At 43.5% G+C, this 23,735-nt stretch overlaps 1 long non-coding RNA gene across 1 annotated transcript in view; it reads left to right on the plus strand.

The window, feature by feature from the left end:
- Window positions 1-5,304, plus strand: part of LOC126469526 (uncharacterized) — a 100,631-nt gene extending 95,327 nt beyond the window's left edge. Inside the window, exons 2-3 of the long non-coding RNA XR_007586002.1 lie at window positions 4,213-4,501; window positions 5,159-5,304. This is a non-coding gene — a long non-coding RNA (uncharacterized LOC126469526). The remainder of the gene's footprint in view (window positions 1-4,212; window positions 4,502-5,158) is intronic.
- The last annotated feature ends 18,431 nt before the right edge of the window (window positions 5,305-23,735 follow it).

Raw genomic sequence — 23,735 nt, forward strand, 5'->3', positions numbered from 1 at the left:
GAGTCCACAAGGTTTTCAGGTACGTCGCATCCTGATTAAGCCACTCGCTGCGGTTTCGATCGCCCATTTCCACCATACTGCTAAAATGCTGACGTCGGTGTTTTAGCAGCTGCTCCAAGATATTCCACCGATCTTGCAGAACAGTAGTGATGTAATAGGGTGGCGGAGTGTTCAGAACAACAGTAATATATTCATCCAACCCGATGACACTTACTGTTGTAGTCTTTAAGTGTTTATGTGAGCAATGGCCTCTTGCGATCTGACCGACCCCAAATTTTCATAATATGCAGTTCCCGTCGCAATGTTTTCTCGCTAACAGGTTTGGATGAACCTACATTCTCTGCCTGCAGGAATTCTTGTCGGCCTTGGAAGCGATTTTGATCCACAAGCAGTGCAACGCGTCTCCGGGCCTTCTAAATCAAGTCCCTTTTCCCGACCACAATCCTGACGTGTTTCGTGGCAAGGTGTGTCACAGCACTGCTTGTACAGACGTTGAACATTTAGCCGCGATACGCCAACAAATGTGGCCACTTTGCACACTATATGGCCATGGACACGGCCAAATACAAGTACCACTTTTTGCCACTCTGTCACGTTGTTACACTTACTCATATTTACGTAGAGTGTGTCCGCATCAAAGATAAATATCCTACTAGTCGTTACTGCCTGGTGCTCACGTACAGCCAGTACGAGCGCCGTTGAGCACGTGAGTCGATCGCTGCGCCATCTGTAACGGCTAAACGTTTCATCTGTCCAGTGAGCTAAGCACTTACTACTGTTTACAACATCAGCCATTCTTGTTACCGTTGTGAGGTTGTGCTTCCATCAGAACAAAATTAATTATTCTATAGTGTGAAAAAGGTAAACAGTCAACTGGAGTCCTGTTATCCCAAATTATAACTGACAGACACGGAATTCTGCATTACTTTAGGCTGCGGCGTTAGTTTAGAGACACGCATTCTGTGTGAAAAAAGAAATGTTGAACAGATTGTTACAGCGACTTGCGAACCCGGAATCATTCTTGACAAGTACAAAGAGATCTCGACTGACTTCCAACAATTTGCACACCGGATATGAAAGACCGATGAGCGGAAGATGATCCTGAAACAAGGTTGCAAAAAAGTTGGAGCTGCTGATGGTATAAAGCACTCTCTTGCGTGGTCAGTTGTCCACGAGCTGTTGCTTTATCCACGTCACTTTTGCCATGCCAGATTACTGTCCTGTCAGTTGATTCTAAGAAAGGGAGATGATGATCTGCTATTCACGCTTAGCATTTTATTCAGGGATGTGACGACATTCGCACTAAATCGGATAACACCGTGTGGGCAAATGCAAATTCGTGAGCTATCATGGAAGCAAGGCATCGGGTTCACTGTAGTGGGAATATGTGGGCAACATTTGCGGTTGGTAGACTCCTACAATTATACACTTTACGAAACAAAGTAACCGGTGTTGTTCATCACCAATTTCCGCGCGACGTATCATCCACGTTTTTGGTGTCCGTTGCCATTAGGGAAAGACAACGGATGTTGGCTATGCACGACGGGGAACTATCCAATTTCTACGCACACTGCATGAGCGATGGATTGATATAGGAGGTCCAGAAGCATAGCCTCCACTTTCACCTGATGTTAAGCAACGTGATATTTGGTTATGGCCGGCCGCGATGGTCTCGCGGTTCTAGGCGCTCAGTCCGGAACCGAGCTACTGCTACGGTCGCAGGTTCGAATCCTGCCTCGGGCATGGATGTGTGTCATGTCCTTCGGTTAGTTAGGTTTAAGTAGTTCTAAGTTCTAGGGGACTGATGACCACAGATGTTAAGTCCCATAGTGCTCAGAGCCATTTGAACTTTGGTTATGGGCATATTTAAAAGACGCTGGTGTAAATGGTTCAAATGGCTCTGAGCACTATGGGACTTAACATATGAGGTCATCAGTCCCCTAGAACTTAGAACTACTTAAACCTAATTAACCTAAGGACATCACACACATCCATGCCCGAGGCAGGATTCGAACCTGCGACCGTAGCGGTAGCGCGGTTCCAGACTAAAGCGGCTAGAACCGCTCGGTCACACCGGTTGGCACACTGGTGTATTCCACACCCTTCAATGTCTTGCACGCGTTAGGGGAGCGCGTGTATAATGCACGTGACCGTTCCGATGGCAAATTTGTTATTCATGGAAGAGGAGCGTTGAGGGATGTGAAGAATGATTGGTAACCCCATTCAACACCTCTGGTAATGTCAAAAGACAAACGGCTCTCATAGGACAGAATGTTCATCAGCTCAAGATTTATGTGTCTCCGGGTATAATATTTACAGTCTAAATACACCTGACGCTTAGTAACGCGTTGGAGGAAGCATAACAGCAAAAAGCACGATCAGGGCTTTGCAGAGGCGATCACTGCTAGATTCCTCAATTGCTATTACAAGTAACGATCTCGGTGTGAGTATCATTCACTGCGAGAAAAAAATGTGTGTAGTAGCAACCTCTGACTATCCACATCGTTCTCACCTCTTATAACAGAATGCCTATATTCAGCAGAAGTCTTATTTATAATTAATGAAATAACCTATACTTTTTGGTCTGTATAAAGTAAGGATTCAAAAGTGTCCAGAAATTAGCATCACAAAAAACTTCTAACGAGGGGATAACGACAGACGCGTCTCGTGTGATTAGTAAGATGGATTTCATACAAAGCTCAGTCAATGAATTACTGCCAAAAGCGTGGAAAGATTGGTGAAAGTACAAATTTGATTTATGGAACGGCATAATATCAGTGTGTGACTGAATTCTAACGAAGCAGAGCTATTATTCTCTAGGATATAGGTTTGCCATAGGGAGACGTCTCTGTTTTCTCAGCTTGTGCGTGTGCTATGATAGTATCTGTGGATCGAACCAGTGGCTAGAAAAAGGTCGCTCGTATTGTGGCCACAGAACGAGGTGAATGTTGTGTTAACCGCATCATTATAGCAGATCGTACAGAGTAGTTCATGGAGTTGCTTCGATACCGTTGGTGACTTCAGACTAGTCTCACTTCAACCTATTCTGCACTAACAGTCCCACTTCAACCTGTCCCGCACTAACCGTCTCATATGCTATAGATTCTTTCGAGCTGACCGTAGTCTCACTGCTTGTCACGTTGACCTAAAAACAGACAAATGCATTGTGTGATGGTTAAGGTCATTGATTCCTATGCAAGGTCAGCTACTGCATATCGAGAGCACTTGTAGCACAAATCATTACATTAGGCCAATTATAGGGAAACTCATTTAGGTAAATTCATATTACATATTTTCGCAGAACAATGCCCAGTCCCACGTGGTGAACAACGTTAATGCTTTATGCTATGGACTTCGAATTAGTATAAACAGCTTCCCTGACATGGGAGATTGTCTAGAATGTCACCCATTGTACATGTCCGGGATGCATTTGTTTAGCAGCTACTCGTGACAGTTCTCAACCAACTGCTATATATATGTCTTGCTAATTTGCACACAAATCTTGTGGAGAGTGCTACCCTGGTATTGTTATATTGTCGTTGTTACAAATGAAATGAGTTTATTCTTGTACTTGAGATTCGTGTACTTCTCATGCAAAATGGTAATTTTGAGTTGATTAAAATACTTACATCAGTCTACAGCCACCTCAGTAGTATTCCATTTTTGGTGTACTTCTTCTATAGTATTAGTATCATTAGTAGTGGAAGCGAATTCTTTAACCCATTAGTGGTCATTGTCCCTTTTTTGGGACGTATTTCTACGTAAGCAATGGAGCTTTTAGCCTTTATTGTTGCACCTGTAGGTTCAACTAACTGATATAATGCCTGTAAATGTAAAATAAATAACTTGTTTCTAACTACTGCACGTCAGGAAAATTATAAATTTGCCGATTTTTTGTTCTCGCACTTGGCAACACTGTATGTCTGCTGGTAGTTCCTAGACGACAGTGAGCTGTGATCTAGTTGTCTGGGCGCGTTTGCTACGGACATACGGATGTCTGTGTAAGATTAAGTATATTTCAGATTTTTTCAAGTAAATGCAATATTGATATACTTTAGGCGTCCCAATAATGGGACAATGGCATGTTACACTATCGTTTATTGTTGATGTGCCCTATTCTTGTATACACGTATTATACAGAGAAGAATTGCATTTTAAATTCTTTGTATCTGCTTTTTTCCATATTCTATTCGAATTTTACGATTCTAACAGGATAAAAACATGCAGCGTGGACTTACACGTGAATAAATTCTAGGAGAACTAGAGAACCATCAAGAGAGTGACGATGAAGATGACGACGTAGAACTGGCGATTATTCCACCCGATGCAGATGTAGTAACAGATGAAGAAAACATTGACGAAAATGTACTGAACAATGAGTCTGTTGTACATGATGTAGCCGGTACTTTAGAGCTCATAACCATCCGAGATTAAGCTAATGCTACAGTTGTACCTCCAGAAGCCAAAAGAAGGAAAGCGTTACGAGATGGAGCAGAAAGTGGTATGTTTGTTGGTGTACACGACAAGTGTTTTGCTTTATTTCATACTGAATAGACATTCAATAATATTAAAACATTCCTTAGTTATTGCTTGTGTTGTTTCTACAATTTTATGCATGGAGAATAAGGTTGTGCATTTGGATAGCGCATTTGGCCAATGTCCCAAAAATGGGGCGATCTGTAGTTTTTGTTCTAATAAACTGAAAATTTTCAAAACAACTTTTTATTCAATTAATCACTCAATGTAACGTATTTATGCATAAAAGTTTGCAAAAAATTGATCCGATAGAGTTTTGGCCAGTAATGGGTTAAGATTAAGAGAAGGTTTTGAGTAGAAGATTGTGGGTTGAGGAAGAAGCAATGGATTCGTAACAAAGCATGAATGACGGAACGATAACATTTGATAAATCATATAGCAAGTTAGCCACACACACGGAAGAGCCACCGTTACAGTCACACGGACATAGAATTACTTGTCAGACGTCATGAACATTTGAATATTAATTTGATTAACCACTAAATAACTGCAGATCACTTAGACAACTACAGTTGATGCCTAAGATAATATCTTACAATTGTTTTCTCTATCAATTAAACATTTTTAAAGGATCCTGAACATCAACAGTAACACAAGGGAACTTGTTTTTGTGGTATGATAGCTAGATACCATCCTCACCGGCGTCTCACTGCTGGCAACGGAAACGCCCGTAGCTGTCGCGGAGGGATCTGGGGGGTTCAGTGATGTATGCGTGCTGACCCACACCTTCAGCGGCTCCGACTACGAGCGCCCTCTGTCACCGCTATATGGGACGGCCGGCGGCAGCTACGTTGCCCCATCTCAATCATACTCTTCGACAGTGTTCAGTCTTACTTCGCCTTCGACAGTTCGCTCGTCCGTTATTAGCAGGAACCTCGCACTGCATGATGCTCCTCAAGTTGCTTCCTTGTAATAGCTGGACTTTATTGCATTTTGTTCTTTTGCAAAATTTCTTCGCAACGCTTGGAGAAAGTTGTAAGTTTAGTAAAATTTCTGTTTACTGTATTTACGTGTTTTCTAAACATTTCTGCTCCTGTCCAGCTTCACTACGAAATCAGCTGCTTCACCAGTCTGTAGCCTATCTCTCCTTTAATTCAATATATAATATTTACAACTTTTATAACTTTTTGAGTAAGTATACCATTTTTCACTAATTTTAGAAATGGGATACTGTTCTTTACAGTCACAATGAAATTCAAGAACATTTACATAATGTAATTTTAAAATCAGTACATACTATTTCAATAATAGCTAAGATGATTTTTTAATGAATATAGTTTTGCTAGTTCGCATGCGTTATTCCTAATATTTAAGAAAATCTCCTGATAATTGTTCGGAAGCTATGCATGCAATAGGAAATTTAGAATATTGACACACCGTGACGGTAAATATTAGATGTTACCAGTAAATTCTAGGCTTCACCAATCATATTTCTTTTACAGTCATTCACAATTTTATGGCCGTAAGATCAGGTAGTAATTGTAGGATATAATTTGTCCTTTCCTGCAATTTTTGCGGTGTTAGAGAACTAAATGTTTGCTCCGTGTTAAATAACAACAATGAGATAACTATGAATTCAGCCAGTTTGTGGAGAGCATAGTATTAGCTCGAAAAATGTTTGTCTGCCGAATGGAACTATCATTTTGAATACACCATGCCTTAAAAAGGTCAAGTGTAGATGTTTCTTGTTCCTACGTGTTTTCTATTCTCTTACATCTGCTTTACATTACATCAGTTTCCCTGTGTTTTCTTATCTCTTGGATACCTGGTGAATGGATGTTAGACGGATCAGGACTGTTCTTTAACAGTCTTGATCCGTCTAACATCCACTCATCAGGTTGTTTGTCCCGTCCATATCCATTTGGCTTTCATTACAGTCAAAATTATTTCTTCCAATACAGTCTGTTGCCTCATCCATTTACATTTGCTGTCCCTCCTATAACTATAAATTAAGCTTTAGAAAATCTTTGCATATTAAGTAACTGTGGAAAAACAGTAAAATATTTGGAAGAGTCTGATGTGATTGTAAAGCCATTTTAAAAAACAATGCATCCTTTCAGACATGCTAGTTATTAAAGAAACAGAAGTTAATTATTTATTGTAACAACCAGTTTCAAATTATCATTCGTATCAATCTGTGCTTACGAAATCGTGTAACTACCTGTTTCGTAGAACGAAGAAGCACTAAACTTGATTATGTACCAGACAATTAATATCACAGATAAGGTTTTGCGGTATTGATTACCAAACTAGGCTACTAAGTAGTAATCTGCAGCTCAAGGGGTCTTTGGGTCTTTCACACATCAACTACCGCAGCTGAAAATCGAAGTTGTCACAATGGAAGACTAATTGTATCCTTAAATTGCACATGAATTGCGGATACATAGGTGACGATATTCAGCTTAACTACAAACGGAAGAGGCTCCCTGTGTCAGCTGGTATGTTGCTTTCTCTTATGTGGAAATTTGTTTACCGCGACTGAGTCTGTTACTACCAGAGACCACTAGGTAAGATTCATCACAGGTCTTATACAATCGTATTAAGATTTCTCATAAAACTTTTGATAGTAAAAATCAGTATGTACGAGGACTACAATGCTGTGACACAGACATAAAAGTTTAGTCTTTTCGCTTGTTTCGCGGATTTTTAAAATTGAATCGTCTATAATCGGGCACATTTTAGCTAAAAATCGCAACCTACTTTTTAAGTTCTCAGGATACTCGTAAAACAATGTTAATGCCCTCTTTCGTCAAACGCACCACCATCAATAGTGTTACGTTACCTGAAATCTTGAGACAATCTATAGAGGCTTGAGATTTATGCAGGATATTGCCGAACACAGTGTTGAAGAGTATCTGCGGGCCATTGTTTCTTCTCGACTTCTTGAAAAATATTGATAAACAAAATGTCTCCCATGAAATTTTCCAATTTATGCTAATCCCAGTATTATTGACATTTTAGAAGTGAGAGACCCATGTTTCTTCTAACATCTAACAAGAGCACTAACTACGTTGGTTGGTTGGTACGGGGGAGGGGACCAAACAGCGAGGTCATTAGTCCCATCGCATTGGGGAAGGATGAGCAACGAAATCGGCCGTGCCTTTTCAAAGGAACCACACCGGCATTTGCCTGAAGTAATTCAGGGATACCATGGAAAACCTAAATCAGGTTGGCCGGACGCGGATTAGAACCGTCGTCCTCCTGAATGCGAGTCCAGTGTGCCAACCACTGCGCCACCTCGCTTGGTAGCACAAACTAGGTAACATTTACGTATACCTGTACAATGAGTAATGCATTTATCAATAACAGAAGTACTGAGAATACATCTGAGTAACCGTCAGTCGCGTCTCTTCTATGAAGGAGCTGAAGGAGAAATTACGTCATGCTGCACCTGTTTAGTCGATGCTAAATAAGGTGATGATTATTTAATGAACAATGATTTACTGAAATTGGGTGTAGAGATTTCAGTTTCATATAGTTTATAGAGAGGATTATTGAATATAATAAGAATCTATATAGTCTTGGAGCATTTAATTATCTCAGCTGTTCGGAAAGTGTTTCATTTCACTATTCTCCCAATACAGACTTTTCCAGAAACTCGGGGATACTGTGTAGCACTGCTCCTAGAGCTGCCTGAGTGCTGTTGTGTTTTCCCCCGAAAGACGATACTCGGCAGAACGTCAGAACCCACTCGCACAGTGGGCGTCGACTTGGTGGGTCAGGTGTCAGCAAACGGCAGCTGTGTTCCTTCCAAAGCGCTGGAACTTCTTTCGAGTGTCTGTCTTCCCTTACAGCAGCTGCACTGTGTAGTATTGTAAGTGTAGTATTGTAAGGTAACTACAAGCGTACCTCTCACTTCATAAGTTTTTATTTGTCGAATGAACTAATAAAAATTTGTATTCTCGAAACTGCGCGCGTCTTATGCTGCTTACTGGATAATACAGACCTACTATGTCAGCTTTATTCAATGATTTTGATTGATGTTTTTGAACTGGTATGTTCTTATGTATATTTTTTCAAAAAATGGTTCAAATGGCTCTGAGCACTATGGGACTCAACTGCTGAGGTCATTAGTCCCCTAGAACTTAGAACTAGTTAAACCTAACTAACCTAAGGACATCACAAACATCCATGCCCGAGGCAGGATTCGAACCTGCGACCGTAGCGGTCTTGCGGTTCCAGACTGCAGCGCCTTTAACCGCACGGCCACTTCGGCCGGCTGTATATTTGTTCATTAGTCCAAAATTTATAATACCGAGTGGTTACAGTTAAAGTGCAGCCACTCACGGAGCTGCAGTGTGGATTTTAACTATGGAACGGCAACGAAACTTAGTAGATATGCTAATGCGTTAATGCTAGAAAACAGTGAGTTCCAATTTCGGCCACATGATGCAAATATGACGCTATACAGCACCACGCCGATATCCCGGGTGCTCTTATGGAACAAACTGTGTAAGCGGCGGTTAATAATAAACCTATGTTATGCCAGTCTCACTTGTTTGACCTCTTCCGCTCACGTTCCGATCCTAATCCATTACAAATGGAAACATTTCTATACGTCTTTCTTGCAATCAAAGCGCCAGATTTGCATATGGTGGCCAAAATTGTAACAAATTTTTTCCAGCGTAAATTGCTTCCACGCTAAAGCATTAAAATATCTAGTAATTTTCGTTGCCATACGTTAGTTACACCCCAGACTTTAATTTACCTCTGTGAGTAGCTGCACTTTAAATATAACCTGCCGTTTTAACTACCATAATCGCAATGGAGAAAGAACAGTTTGGAAGAAACTAGTGCAAAGACCCAAATGTAAGGCGAACTTGTGATCGAAAGAACTAGCTAACATTTATGTCTATTATCTATAACGATATAAGACAGTATTTTATGGTAATAGGTGTCGCTAGTGTGTGCGGATATGATGACATTATTGTAATGGACGTAAATGAGTGATTGTGATTTAAATAGATCAACTGAACAGCTTAAACGCGTCAGTTGAATGAAATAACAACCACGCGTGGCGAACGATAGCATACAGGGTGTTCCATGAGGAATGGTCAGTTTTCATTGACAGCACAAGAACGATCATCTGAAGCAAAAAAGTCCAGTAAACATTGGCTCTAAAAAGAGTACCTTGAGATCAACGAGTACTCTTTAATTTTCTATAGTGGGAAGGACATCTTTTTTACTGAACAACTGCTCATACCTGTTATTATATGCATTTTAGAGCCTAATTCTTTCTTGTGTGGGTCCATACCAACTCCTACCAAAATATGGAATGCAAAGAGCTTGTAGTAGGACAGATCTGTTTCACAATAACGAAGATGAGGAAGTGCTCATAGTTCTTAAGGTATGCATTTCAGAGCCCATGTATACTAGACATTTTTTGTTTCGAATGAGCGTTCCTCTGATATCCCTGAATACTGACCAGTCCTCCCGTTACACCCTGTATCTATGGCGCACCTGGAGCACTTTGCAATGAATGACTTGTAAAAACACAATGGGAACAAAAACTCCATACCTATACTACCAATGGCATCACAAATACAAGATGTTGAATAAAAGGTAATTATAAGGGAAATTTAGAAAACATTCTAGATGGCGGAACTAGACCAGTTAAGTTTTGTACACAACTGTAGAATAAAGGCTTTCACGACCGGGTGACATGGCTGTTGATATACTTTCCGTGGTCCAAGAACTTTTCTGCTCCTTACGTTTCCGGCAAGACTCAGCGGAGCAGCGCCTCTGAGGAAGTCCAGCGCAGTCCTGGAAGAAACGTAAGGAGCAGAAACGTTCTTGGACCACGACCTCACATCCCGGAAAGTATATCAACAGCTTTGTACACAATCTCTTCTCACCTTCCCCCTCGCCTCTGTATCTAGTTTCAATGTAGAATTAAAATGAAGCAGCCAATGACAGGGTAGTATTTTAACAGGTAAGAAAATGAGGCAACTTGACTTATGTAGAAATGGCACCAAGTTCAAAGATACACAGCAGCCCAAAGCAATATCCTCGCTTTCTTGCATGGCAATATTTTATTGTTTCACTTCACTTTACTCGACGTTTCGCTTGAATGTTGATATTTTTAGAACCATACACAGTCAGAAACATTTATCAACTGATTTAAAACAATATTTTTATGAACAGAAATTTATTTTCCCAATTTAAACATATATATGAATGGAAAACCTTGCTGGAAATCTGTTCAGATTAATTACTACATAATCTGAAAACAGCAACTGTGCCAATAACTTACTGTTATTCCACTAGATGAGACAACAGTACTCGCTTCTGACACTTTGTGCCTGATAACAGATGCTGAAGAGTGAAATATTCTGTATCCTTTGATCTGAAGTAAAAACATGTCACAGTAAATTCAGCTTAATAATTTGTACCTTCACTGTTTTTCACTACCATTGTTATGGTTTTCCTATTGTCTTATATATTTGCGAAAGTTCACTGCAGACATGTAACATGAAATTTTAGTTCTGGGTTACGGGAAGAATGACGGATATTTCCCCAAGGAAGCAAGGAATGACGTCAGCCCTAAAACTTCAGGAGATTCAATTAAGAAAATTCAAAGGAAGAGTTCATTAACCAAAACGCAGTGGCACCTATTTTTAAAAAGCAGAGAAAAACCGTAATATCAAACTTCCGGCACAGATGTGGTCGTAAGAGGGACGCAATTCCCCATCGGTGTTGCGTAATAAAAGTTCTAGCAAAGTGAGAAGGAAAATGCGTAGGTGTCATACTGCTTTCGTATCAGAACTGCATTACAAAAAGAGAATTTCGCGTCAAGCAGTGATTAAACGACTTTAAGAGATCAATCTCAACAAGAAAATTTCGATAAGAAACCTATGTCTACTAAGAACCAGATCGCCGACAGGATTCAGTTTTTTAAAAAATGTATGGACCGTGGAAGATTGGTATAGGTAATTTTCTGCGACGACAAAAGGTTTAATGTGTATGTTAGTGATGCTGGCTTCAGACACTTGATTGAGACAGGAGAGAAACTGAACAATGAGTATATTACCGAAATCAAAAGGTGCCCTGGATGTGTTATGGTGTAGGGTGCTTTTTGTTGCAAAGAGATTGTAAGGATGGAAACACGTACAAGTCTAGTCAATCGTATGGTGAACTGTAAAATCATTGAAGAGAAAGTAATCATCACAGCAAGAGATCATTTCAGTGGTGTAAAGCATGGGCCATTCGCTTTTCAACATGACATTGTCACGTACCACCGACGAAAGGTAGCACAGCAGTATCTGAATGATTTGGGTTTCGAGAGTGAAGTAGCCAGTAACCTTCCCCAAAATGAACCGTACTGAGTACGTATGGTCGGTAATGTCAAAAAAATCCGTACGAGTAGTGCTGTGCATCTATAAAAGAACTCATGGACAAAGCCGGCCGCGGTGGTCTAGCGGTTCCGGCGCTCAGTCCGGAACCGCGGGACTGCTACGGTCGCAGGTTCGAATCCTGCCTCGGGCATGGATGTGTGTGATGTCCTTAGGTTAGTTAGGTTTAAGTAGTTCTAAGTTCTAGGGGACTGATGACCACAGATGTTAAGTCCCATAGTGCTCAGACCCATTTGAACCATTTTCTCATGGACAAAACAGTTTGCGCCCGCTACATCTACATCTACATAGATACTCCGCAAGTCACTGTAAGGGGCGTGGCGGAGGGTACACTGTACTACAACTAGTCAATTCCATTCCTTTTCTACTCGAAAACAGATCGAGGTGAAAACGAATTGAAATGTTTCTGTGCTTGAAGGATCTGCTTGGGGATCGGTGCTCGTGATGGAGTTGTCCATAAAAATGGACATGGAAGATAGGAAGACACTATCTGGATATGCATGAAAGAAAAGCCTTTGATGATTAGATGAACTGAGTTTCCAGATCTGCACATTTAGGATAGTTGAATAAATTTTAAATAAATTACTTGGCCATATTTATCTGCTGCACAACGGATAGCAGTAGGGCGTAAAATGGAAGTTTGTTAGGGAATACGTAAACATGTGCTCTGGGAAAAATATCACGTTTATTCAAAAATAGCTGACCATATTAAAAAGCTAAACAACTAATAAGATGGTTGCTGTTCTTCAAAGAACTCTCGGCTGAGTAACAAAATTACATTTACAACTGCGTCTTGGAGAATTTATCATTAATTATTAATTATGGGAGGGTCAGATGAACCTTTCAATGGCGACATTCACGCACATATACACATATAATAGTCAGGACAAATATCAGAATAAAAAAAACTTCACCAGTATGCACATGGTTGGTAAACGGTCGTTCCCTTGGCTTGAGTGTACGAAGAAAATGAACAAGAATTCATCGATAAGATTAATCTAGTGACAGTTGCACCATAGAAGAAATTCTGAGACAAATTTGGAAGTTTTACGTCGAGAATCAGTAACTGTGACATATGACGAATCTCACAATCAGCGACCACGTGGTGGTCAAAAACAAAGATTGTGCATAAAATGAGTGGTAAAATGCAGAGCAGCTGACCAAATTGGACAGGATACATTACTGTGAGTAACGATCTGCGAGCATAAGGATCCCAGATCCGTGCTTAACACGTGCTGAGACAACAAAGACATGTGGAAACTACATTCCGAACAGAAAGCGAATTCTATTCAATTACGCTATACTGGTGAGATCACCAACGAACTAAATCAGACTGAACTGAGAAGAGACATCACGAGTCCATATGTTTGAACAGAGGTAGAGCGGAACAATGGCTTGCACGCGTGGCCAATTGTAACTGGTTATAATGTACCGAAATTAACCAGAAAAATTCCGTATGCCGCTCAATGAGCCATGAGCGATGAGAGCAAGACGAAAATTTAGACAGGATGTGAAATCTACAAAAACGTGATAATGAATTAACTATGAGTAGGAACTCTCACACGTACTCCGTGCCGCCTGTCTTTCGCGTCTCCCGGAACACTGCCGAACGAACACTTTGGAACCCTCCGCAAGTGCCTAGAGAGCGTCTTATTGTGTGGCGCCAGCCTGTACAAGAGCTACGTCCAAGGCGAACAGAAACCTCTTGGCCACCTGGTACTTGCTTCATAGGATTGGCTATTCTGTCGCAGTAGCAGACTACTTTTACTCCCACAGATCTACACACATCAAAAAAAAGTTTAGCATCACCCCAGTTCCCAAAACTCCTGAAGATATACGTTGACAGTGGATATTGTACCACAGACACAGCCCCTCTGACCGTTCAGAGTTGTTACTAAACCCGCCCAAAGTTGTAAACAACCATGCATGAGCAGCGCCTATTAGACGGAGGCGGTCCGAGAGCCGATCAGTTCCAGTCATTCCACTAGGAAGTAGGTACACGGCTCGTGTTGTCTGTAGTTCAACCATGTGTAGACGGTCAATACCGCAGTTTGATCTCGTCCGCATTGTTACTTTGTACCAGGAAGGGCTGTCAGCGAAGGATGTGTCCAGGCGTCTCGGAGTCAACCAAAGCGATGTTGCTCGGACATGGAGGAGATACAGAGAGACAGGGACTGTCGATGACACGCCTCGCTCAGACGCCCCAAGGGCTACTACTGGAGTGGATGACCGATATCTACGGATTATGGCTCGGTGGAACCATGACAGCAACGCCACCGTGTTGAATAATGCTTTCCGTGGAGCCACAGGACGTCGTGTTACGACTCAAACTGTGCGCAATACGTTGCATGATGCTCAACTTCACTCTCGACGTCCATGACGAGGTCCATCTTTGCAAACACGACACCATGGAGTGCGGTACAGATGGACCCAACAACATGCCAAATGGACCGCTCAGGATCGGCTTCACTTTCTCTTCATCTATGAGTGTCGCTTATAGCTTCAACCAGACAATCGTCGGAGACGTGTTTGGAGGCAATCCGGTCAGGTAGAACGCCTTAGACGGACTGTCTACCGAATTCAGCAAGGCGGAGGTTCCCTGCTGTTTCAGTTTGGCATTATGTGGAGCCGACATACCCCCCTGGTGGTCATCGAAGGTGACGTAAAGGCTGTACGACGCGTGAATGCCATCCTCCGACCGATAGTGCAACCGTATCGGAAGCTTATTGGCGAGGCGCCCGTTTTCATGGACGAAAATTCGCGACCCAATCTTGCACGTCTTGTGCGTGACTTCCTTCAGGATAACGACATTGCTCGACTAGAGTAGCCAGCATGTTCTACTGACATGAACCCTATCGAACATTCCTGGGATGGATTGAAAAGGGCTGTTTATGGACGACGTGACCCATCAACCACTCTGAGGTACCTACACCGGATCAACGTTGAGTTGAGGAGTGGGACAAGCTAGACCAACAGTGCCTTGATGAACTTTTGGATAGTGTGCCACGACGAATACAGGCATGCATCAATGCAAGAGGACATGCTACTGGCTATTAGAGGTACCGGTGTGTACAAAAATCCGGACCATCTCCTCTGAAGGTCTCGCTGTGTGGTGGTACAACATGCAATGTGTGGTTTTTACGAGCATTAAAAAGGGCGGAAATGAACTTCATGTTCACCACTATTCCAACTTTTTTTTTACGTGCGTGGATACTGAAATTTATCTTGTACCCGACATGGTGCCGATCCAAAAAACAGTATCAGTACACAAATATACACTCCTGAAAATTGAAATAAGAACACCGTGAATTCATTGTCCCAGGAAGGGGAAACTTTATTGACACATTCCTGGGGTCAGATACATCACATGATCACACTGACAGAACCACAGGCACATAGACACAGGCAACAGAGCATGCACAATGTCGGCACTAGTACAGTGTATATCCACCTTTCGCAGCAATGCAGGCTGCTATTCTCCCATGGAGACGATGGTAGAGATACTGGATGTAGTCCTGTGGAACGGCTTGCCATGCCATTTCCACCTGGCGCCTCAGTTGGACCAGCGTTCGTGCTGGATGTGCAGACCGCGTGAGACGACCCTTCATCCAGTCCCAAACATGCTCAATGGGGGACAGATCCGGAGATCTTGCTGGCCAGGGTAGTTGACTTACACCTTCTAGAGCATGTTGGGTGGCACGGGATACATGCGGACGTGCATTGTCCTGTTGGAACAGCAAGTTCCCTTGCCGGTCTAGGAATGGTAGAACGATGGGTTCGATGACGGTTTGGATGTACCGTGCACTATTCAGTGTCCCCTCGACGGTCACCAGTGGTGTACGGCCAGTGTAGGAGATCGCTCCCCACACCATGATGCCGGGTGTTGGCCCTGTGTGCCTCGGTCGTATGCAGTCCTGATTGTGGCGCTCACCTGCACGGCGCCAAACACGCATACGACCATCATTGGCACCAAGGCAGAAGCGACTCTCATCGCTGAAGACGACACGTCTCCATTCGTCCCTCCATTCACGCCTGTCGCGACACCACTGGAGGCGGGCTGCACGATGTTGGGGCGTGAGCGGAAGACGGCCTAACGGTGTGCGGGACCGTAGCCCAGCTTCATGGAGACGGTTGCGAATGGTCCTCGCCGATACCCCAGGAGCAACAGTGTCCCTAATTTGCTGGGAAGTGGCGGTGCGGTCCCCTACGGCACTGCGTAGGATCCTACGGTCTTGGCGTGCATCCGTGCGTCGCCGCGGTCCGGTCCAAGGTCGACGGGCACGTGCACCTTCCGCCAACCACTGGCGACAACATCGATGTACTGTGGAGACCTCACGCCCCACGTGTTGAGCAATTCGGCGGTACGTCCACCCGGCCTCCCGCATGCCCACTATACGCCCTCGCTCAAAGTCCGTCAACTGCACATACGGTTCACGTCCACGCTGTGGCGGCATGCTACCAGTGTTAAAGACTTCGATGGAGCTCCGTATGCCACGGCAAACTTGCTGACACTGACGGCGACGGTGCACAAATGCTGCGCAGCTAGCGCCATTCGACGGCCAACACCGCGGTTCCTGGTGTATCCGCTGTGCCGTGCGTGTGATCATTGCTTGTACAGCCCTCTCGCAGTGTCCGGAGCAAGTATGGTGGGTCTGACACACCGGTGTCAATGTGTTCTTTTTTCCATTTCCAGGAGTGTAGGTAGCACTAGCGATCCCCTTTTCACATGAACTACTCTTTACTAAGATTCTCTCACTAAACCAAAGTCGACCATTCCCCTTCCCTACCACGGTCCGAACAGGCTCGCTCCATGTCATATCACTTTGCCGCATTACTCCCAGGCACTGAAACGACTGGACTGTGTGAAGCAGGACACTACCAATGCTGTATCTGAACATTACGGGTTTTTTTCCGTACTCATCCGCATTAACTTACATTTTTCTAGAATTGGAGCTAGCTTCCGTTCATCACACCAACTAAATACATTGTGTAAGTCATCTTGTACCTTCTTACAGTCATTCAACTTCGACACATTACCGTAGACCAAAGCATCATCAGCAAACAACCGCATATTGCTGCCTACCCTATCCACCAGTCATTTATGTGTATAGGGAACGACAGCGTCCCATCACGCTTCCCTGGGACACTCTTAACGATACCTATGTCTCTGATGAGAAAAGCATACTGGGTTAAATACGTTAAAAAGTCTTCGAGCCTCTCATATACTCGTGATCCTATTCCGTATGATCTTACCTTCTTTAACAGCCACCAATGGGGCAGCGTGTCAAAAGCTTCCTGAAAATCTAGAAATATGGAATCTGCCTGTTGTGCTTCATCCATAGTTCGCAGATTGTCATTTAAACAAAGGGAAAGTTGAGTTCCGCATGGCAGATACTTTATAAGACCATACTGTAACGCGGACATAAGCTTCTAGGTCTCAAGAAAATTTATTACACACTTCAAAAATGTTTTGCGTCGTCCTGGTTCCCAGAACTCCTGAAAATAGATATTGACTGTAGATAGATATTGTATCAGAGACATAGTCCCTTTGACTGTTGAGAGATGTCACTAAACCCGCCCAAAGATGTAAACAACCATGCATGAGCAGCGTCTATTACATGTAGGGGTCCGACAGCCGATCAGTTACAATCATTCCACCAGGAAGGAGGTACACGGCTCGTGTTGTCTGTAGTTCAACCATGCCTAGACGGTCAATACCGTGGTTAGATCGCGTCTGCATTGTTACTTTATGCCAGGAAGGGGTCTCAGCAATTGAAGTGTCCAGGCGTCTGGGAGTGAACCAAAGCGATGTTGTTCAGACATGGAGGAGATACAGAGGGACAGGAAATGTTGAAGGCATGCGTCACTCATGTCGCCCAAGTGGATGACCGCTACTTACGGATTATGGTTCGGAGGAACCCTGACAGCCACGCCATCATGTGGAGTAATGCTTTTCGTGGAGCCACAGAACGTAGTGTTACGACTCAAACTGTGCGCAATACGCTGCATGATACTCAACTCCACTCTCGACGTCCATGGTGAGATCCATCTTTGCAAACACGACACCATGGAGTGAGGTACAGATGGACCCAACAACATGCCGAATGGGTCCCTCAGGATTGGCATCACTTTCTCTTCATCTATGAGTGTCGCACATGGCTTCAACCAGACAATCGTCGGAGACGTGTTTGGAGGCAACCCGGTCAGGTAGAACGCCTTAGACGGACTGTCTACCGGATTCAGCAAGGCGGAGGTTCCCTGCTGTTTCAGTTTGGCATTATGTGGAGCCGACGAACGCCACTGGTGGTCATCGAGGGTGACGTAAAGGCTGTACGACGCGTGAATGCCATCCTCCGACCGATAGTGCAACCATATCGGAAGCTTATTGGCGAGGCACCCGTTTTCATGGACGACAATTCGCGACCCAATCTTGCACGTCTTGTGCGTGACTTCCTTCAGGATAACGACATTGCTCGACTAGAGTAGCCAGCATGTTCTTCACACATGAACGCTATCGAACATGTATGGGATAGATCGAATAGATATGTTTGTGGAAGACATGGCCCATCAATTAGTCTGAGGGATCTACTCCTAATCGCCTTTGAGGGGTGAGACAATCTGGGCCAACGATGCCTTGATGAACTTGTGGATAGTATGCCACGACTAATACAGGCATGCATCAATGCAAATGGACGTGCTACTTTGTATTAGAGGTACCGGTGTCTACAGTAATCTCGACCATCACCACTGAAGGTCTCGCTGTATGGCGGTACAACATGCATTGTGTGGTTTCCATGAGCAATAAAAAGGGCGGAAAAGATGTTTATGTTGATCTCTATACCAATTTTCTGTATAGTTTTCGGAACTCTGGAACTGAGGTGGTGCAAAACTTTTTTAGATGAGTGTATATTCGAACTGAAAATATGCTCAAGGTTTCTACAGCAAACCGAAGTTTGGGATATTGGTCTGTAATTTTGTGGGTCTTTTCTTGTACCCTTTCTATATATTGGCGTCACCTGAGCTTACTTCCAGTCGCTTTGGAGTTTGCGCAATGTGATAAATCCTCTGATAAATGCAATGCCATAGAGAACTCTTTGTAAAACGGAATATGGATTGGATCCGGACATGGTGACTTACTTGCATTCAAATCTTTCAGTTGCTTGTCTACACAAGCAATGCTTATAACTATGTCGTGCATAGGGAGGTCTGTCAGGTGGTCAAATAACGGTACGTTTGTAAGATTCTCGTGCGTGAACGATTCCTTGAACGGGAAATTTAAAACTTTCAGTCTGCTATCTTCACCTGGCGCGCCAGATTGGGCAGCAGGCGACTAAATGGAAACTTTAGACCTGCTCAGATTTTTTCCTAAGGTATGACGGTGGTAGTTGTTGTATGCTTCGCGCATAGATTTTTTCACAGATGCAAGAATTTCTAGTAAGATTTACTCGACGTTATTTGTGCGTTCTCTCATGAACCGAGACTGCAAAAATCTCTGTTGCCGCAGAATTTTCTGAATATCGATATTAAACCATGGTGGCTCTGTTCCTTTCTTAATCCACTTACTAGGCACAAATCTCTACAGACTGGCAGCTAGCAACATGAGATTGTACTTTGCGTGTAACCAATAGATTTGACTAACTGTCAGAGAAGAGTGGAGAGGAGCCTCTTGTAGCTGTAGGTGTAGGAAACATTCAGCAGTTCTCAGCAGATAGGGAGCCTAAGTCAGCTGCAAAGTGTAACAGAAAGAAAAAGGTTCTGCTGCTAGGTGGTTCGCATGGCAGAGGTGTGGGCCAGCAGTTGCAGGATGTGTTGGGACGTGAATAGCAGGTGACCAGTATCGTGAAGCCTAGTGCAGGGTTGGCTCAGGTTAACTGCTAACATAGGGGAACTAGGTAGGAATTTTACGAAAGAGGACCAATACTGACTGTGGATGGAGCAGGCAATAGTCTTGATAGGGACGGGGAATATAATGTAGGTGGTGATCTGGCAAAGATAGATACTCAAACTGGTGGCACTAATGCGCACTTCGTGCAAGGGTTTCAGCATCATGATTGGCCTGATATTAATGCTGCTGTTAGGGGTTTTAACATGCGGCTGGAGAAGACAGGGATGGTGGAAGCATGGGTCACATTACAGCTGTCCCAGTTGAGTCTATCAGCAGATCGGGTTTCACAGGGCATGGCCTGCGAATCAGTAGGTATGGGAAGGAGAGGCTGGCAATGTTTATAGGTGACAGTGTAGAGGGTGGTGGTGGGATCACTCATGAAAAAGTTCCTGCAGTTGCTGTTGTTAGAACTGCACCCGTTTTAGATTGAAGTCAGCTGATAGATATCCATGCTTAAAGGAAGTCCCCGTAAGAAAGAAATCTCCTACAGAGGAGATCAGGTATCCACGTAGAGAAAGGATTAGCATATTTCATCAAAATATAAGAGGTATTAGAGATTAAGTTAGTGAACTGCTTATGTATGTTGACTCTGACATTATTGGTATATACGAGCACCAAATACATAATTTCTTGCAATAATTCAGAGGCTTTCTTCCCCAGGATACAGATTAGCTGGCTGTATTTCAAGGCCTTATTTGCGGAGCGGGTGAGTGACCATACATATAGAAAACGGTATTCCATTTGAGTCCGTAGACGTATCACGGCGCAATGAACAGGTATCTGAATTTTGGGCAAGGGCAGCTGAATTAAGTGGAACTAAACTTCTAATTGTTGTTATTTATAGGTCCCCTAACTCTGACTTCAGGGCAATTTCTACTGAAGCTAGAAAGGGTTCTTGGTGCGCTTTATAGGAAGTACCAGAAATTAGGTATATGTATATTAATTTTGTATGTGATTGTGCAAGAAAAAGGATGTTGGAATAACTCTTATACTCGTATGATCTGGAGCAGACTGTGTACTTTTCCAACCAGGGTGCTGAGGAACAGTAGCACAGCCGTAGACAATTTTTTATTCAAAAATGTTAAAATGTGTGTGAATTCCTAAGGTACCAAATTGCTAAGGTCATCGGACCCTACCCTTACACACTACTTAAACTAACTTAAACTAGCTTACAACAGACACACCTATGCCCGAGGGAGATCTCGAAGCTCCGGCGGGAGGGGCCGCGCAATCCGTGACATTGCGCCTCTCGCTGCGCGGCCACTCCACGCGACATATATTTATTCATTCTTCATTACCAGATGGGTATTCTGTTAGTAAAAGGGTGAATGCCCGTTAAGACCATGATGCACAAATTTTAACATTAACAAGTTTCTGTACTCAAAGAAATGTTATATATAAACACAAACTATATAGAAAAGCTAATCCAACGGCAATAGAGAGTTTTTTAAACCTCGTTAAGGAACGAGAGTGTCAGGATATTTATGGTGCCGATAAAATTGATGACAAATATAATGCTTTCCTTAACACATTTCTCAAGCTCTTTGAAAGTTGCTTTCCATTAGAACGTTCTAAACAGCGTACCATTTGTAAAAGGCAGCCTGGGTGGTTGACTAGTGGTGGTGGTGGTTAGTGTTTAACGTCCCGTCGACAACGAGGTCATTAGAGACGGAGCGCAAGCTCGGGTTAGGGAAGGATCGGGAAGGAAATCGGCCGTGCCCTTTCAAAGGAACCATCCCGGCATTTGCCTGAAACGATGTAGGGAAATCACGGAAAACCTAAATCAGGATGGTTGGAGACGGGATTGAACCGTCATCCTCCCGAATGCGAGTCCAGTGTGCTAACCACTACGCCACCTCGCTCGGTGGGTTGACTAGTGGGATAAGGATATCATGTAGTAGAAAAAAGTGGGAACTATATGAAAATGTTAGAAGTAGTCACAATCAAGCTGTAATAGCCCATTGCACAGTAATGCAAGGTGCTTAAAATGTTATTAGGAAGGGAAAGGGTATATGGCATGCAAACAGAATAGCTACTGTAATTCACAGGATAAAATTGAAAACATATGGTCGGTTTCAAGGAATGTCTGGTAAGCAGCACAAGGCCGACGATGTAGTCAGTTCGTAGTAAAAATGTGTTGCTTGAGGCTCAGAAACGAACAGTTCGGGCAAAAAGTGGTATAAGTTCGCGAACCTCTTGTTGACCCCTGTTCACTAGTCTGGGCATTCTGACGTTGGCCTCACAGTATATATATTCTTTACTGTCGGTTCTTGTTAACAACATCAGCTTATTCCCAAGATTTAGCAGCTTTCACTCAGTTAATACTAGGCAGAAATCCAATCTGCATTAGTCCCACGAGAAATTTGAGAGCGAGAATCTTCCCAGAGGGCAGTAAATTACGGTGCTTTTGTTGCGATTACTTCGACAACTTACTGATAAAATTTTGACAGACCAAGTGTCTATACTCTGAACGCGGCCTCACTCCCTTTGGTGCGTGTCGACTGGCAATTGCCCATGAGAAACCTCATACTACCACGTAGCCTAAAACGCTCTCATGTGCACTCCACAAGTACCTTGCTACCCGAGTTGCTGCCTCTTCTATGCATTGCACCCCTGACCCATCAAAGAAAATCTTAGAAATCCCCACCCGATAAAGCAGCTCTAGACATCTGCTGCCAAGGCCGTCGCAGAGTCGACAAAGCCCTTGGTTGAGACTCTCTACTCGCCTCCAAATCATAGGATCCCTATCAAGTATCGGAAGAATGTTGTAGATTACGAGCTCTGATTGCATTCCACGCACGAGGCCAACATTCTTCACTACATTTTTGCTCGACAGCCACATGCAGGGTCTCCCCCACATCTCGAATGAGGCTCCCTACAGACAAACCAAGTGCACATTCGCTTTCTAGCCCTGAACGCTATCTATCTAATGGGTTCCATAACCCGCCTAACGCTGGAGCTCCGGATAACTAGTAGATCCCTGCCCCAGTGGGTCTGCTCGGACCTTGCCGAAGCAGCGGTCACTTGTCCACTCACAGGGTGAATGGGCAAGGCCAGAAGGCCATTCTCCACAATAGCCATCCGCCTTGAATGACGCGAACGCGTTACCACCCGCCGCTCACCCTGCTATAAGGACGTATCCACCGCGTCGGCTACACCAGGAGGTGCTTCGACACTAGAGATCGTGGGCGAAACAAACAACACGTGACGTGCCCCTTGCGACGCTCCAGGTTCTCCGTCCCCGCTGCACCCCGAGGCAGCAGCCAGAAGGCCACTGACCGTAACCAAAAGCCCATTCACCTGCTCGAGAACTGCGACCAGCTCCTCCTGCGCCCGCACACAACATGCGTATATCCTACTCATCCTAGCAAGTCTAGCTGAAGAAGTAAACTGTAAAAACAGACAGAATCCTAGAAATGCAACTTGCTACACTCATGATGTTTCACCAATGGACTCTAATGCATCAGTGAGCTACGTAGCTGGCTTTTCACAAGAAGTGAAAACTGCATTACTGTCTGAATGAATGTACACTTACAAAAACGCGAGATAAAATCTCTTAAACAGAAAAACACGAAAGAAATTTAATAAATATGCTATGAGGAAAACACAGTAAAAGATAAGTACTTATGTTGCCGGTCTGTAGACGTGGATCAGCCGAGAGCTTTGGCCTGGTACCACGAAATCGAGCGTGCTTTATGTGGAAGGCTGGTTTATTAAATGCCTAGAGGAATCCCTTGTGTCAAGAAAGGCCGTGGCAAGTAATTTAATTATTGAAATTTTAACTTTTTAGATGAATTAAGTAGAATGGATTACACATTAAACTACGTTCATGAAACTGTCATTACCGGTGCTGTTTTAAAAGTACCCGAACACCACATTACTGATAAAAGCGAAATAGGGATATTCTTCTCTGTCACGTTGTGTGCAGTATTTCCCACAAAAATATTCAAGCTTCACTTGAA

The sequence above is a fragment of the Schistocerca serialis genome, chromosome 3 (assembly GCF_023864345.2).
Source record: "Schistocerca serialis cubense isolate TAMUIC-IGC-003099 chromosome 3, iqSchSeri2.2, whole genome shotgun sequence".
In the NCBI taxonomy this organism is placed as follows: domain Eukaryota; kingdom Metazoa; phylum Arthropoda; class Insecta; order Orthoptera; family Acrididae; genus Schistocerca; species Schistocerca serialis.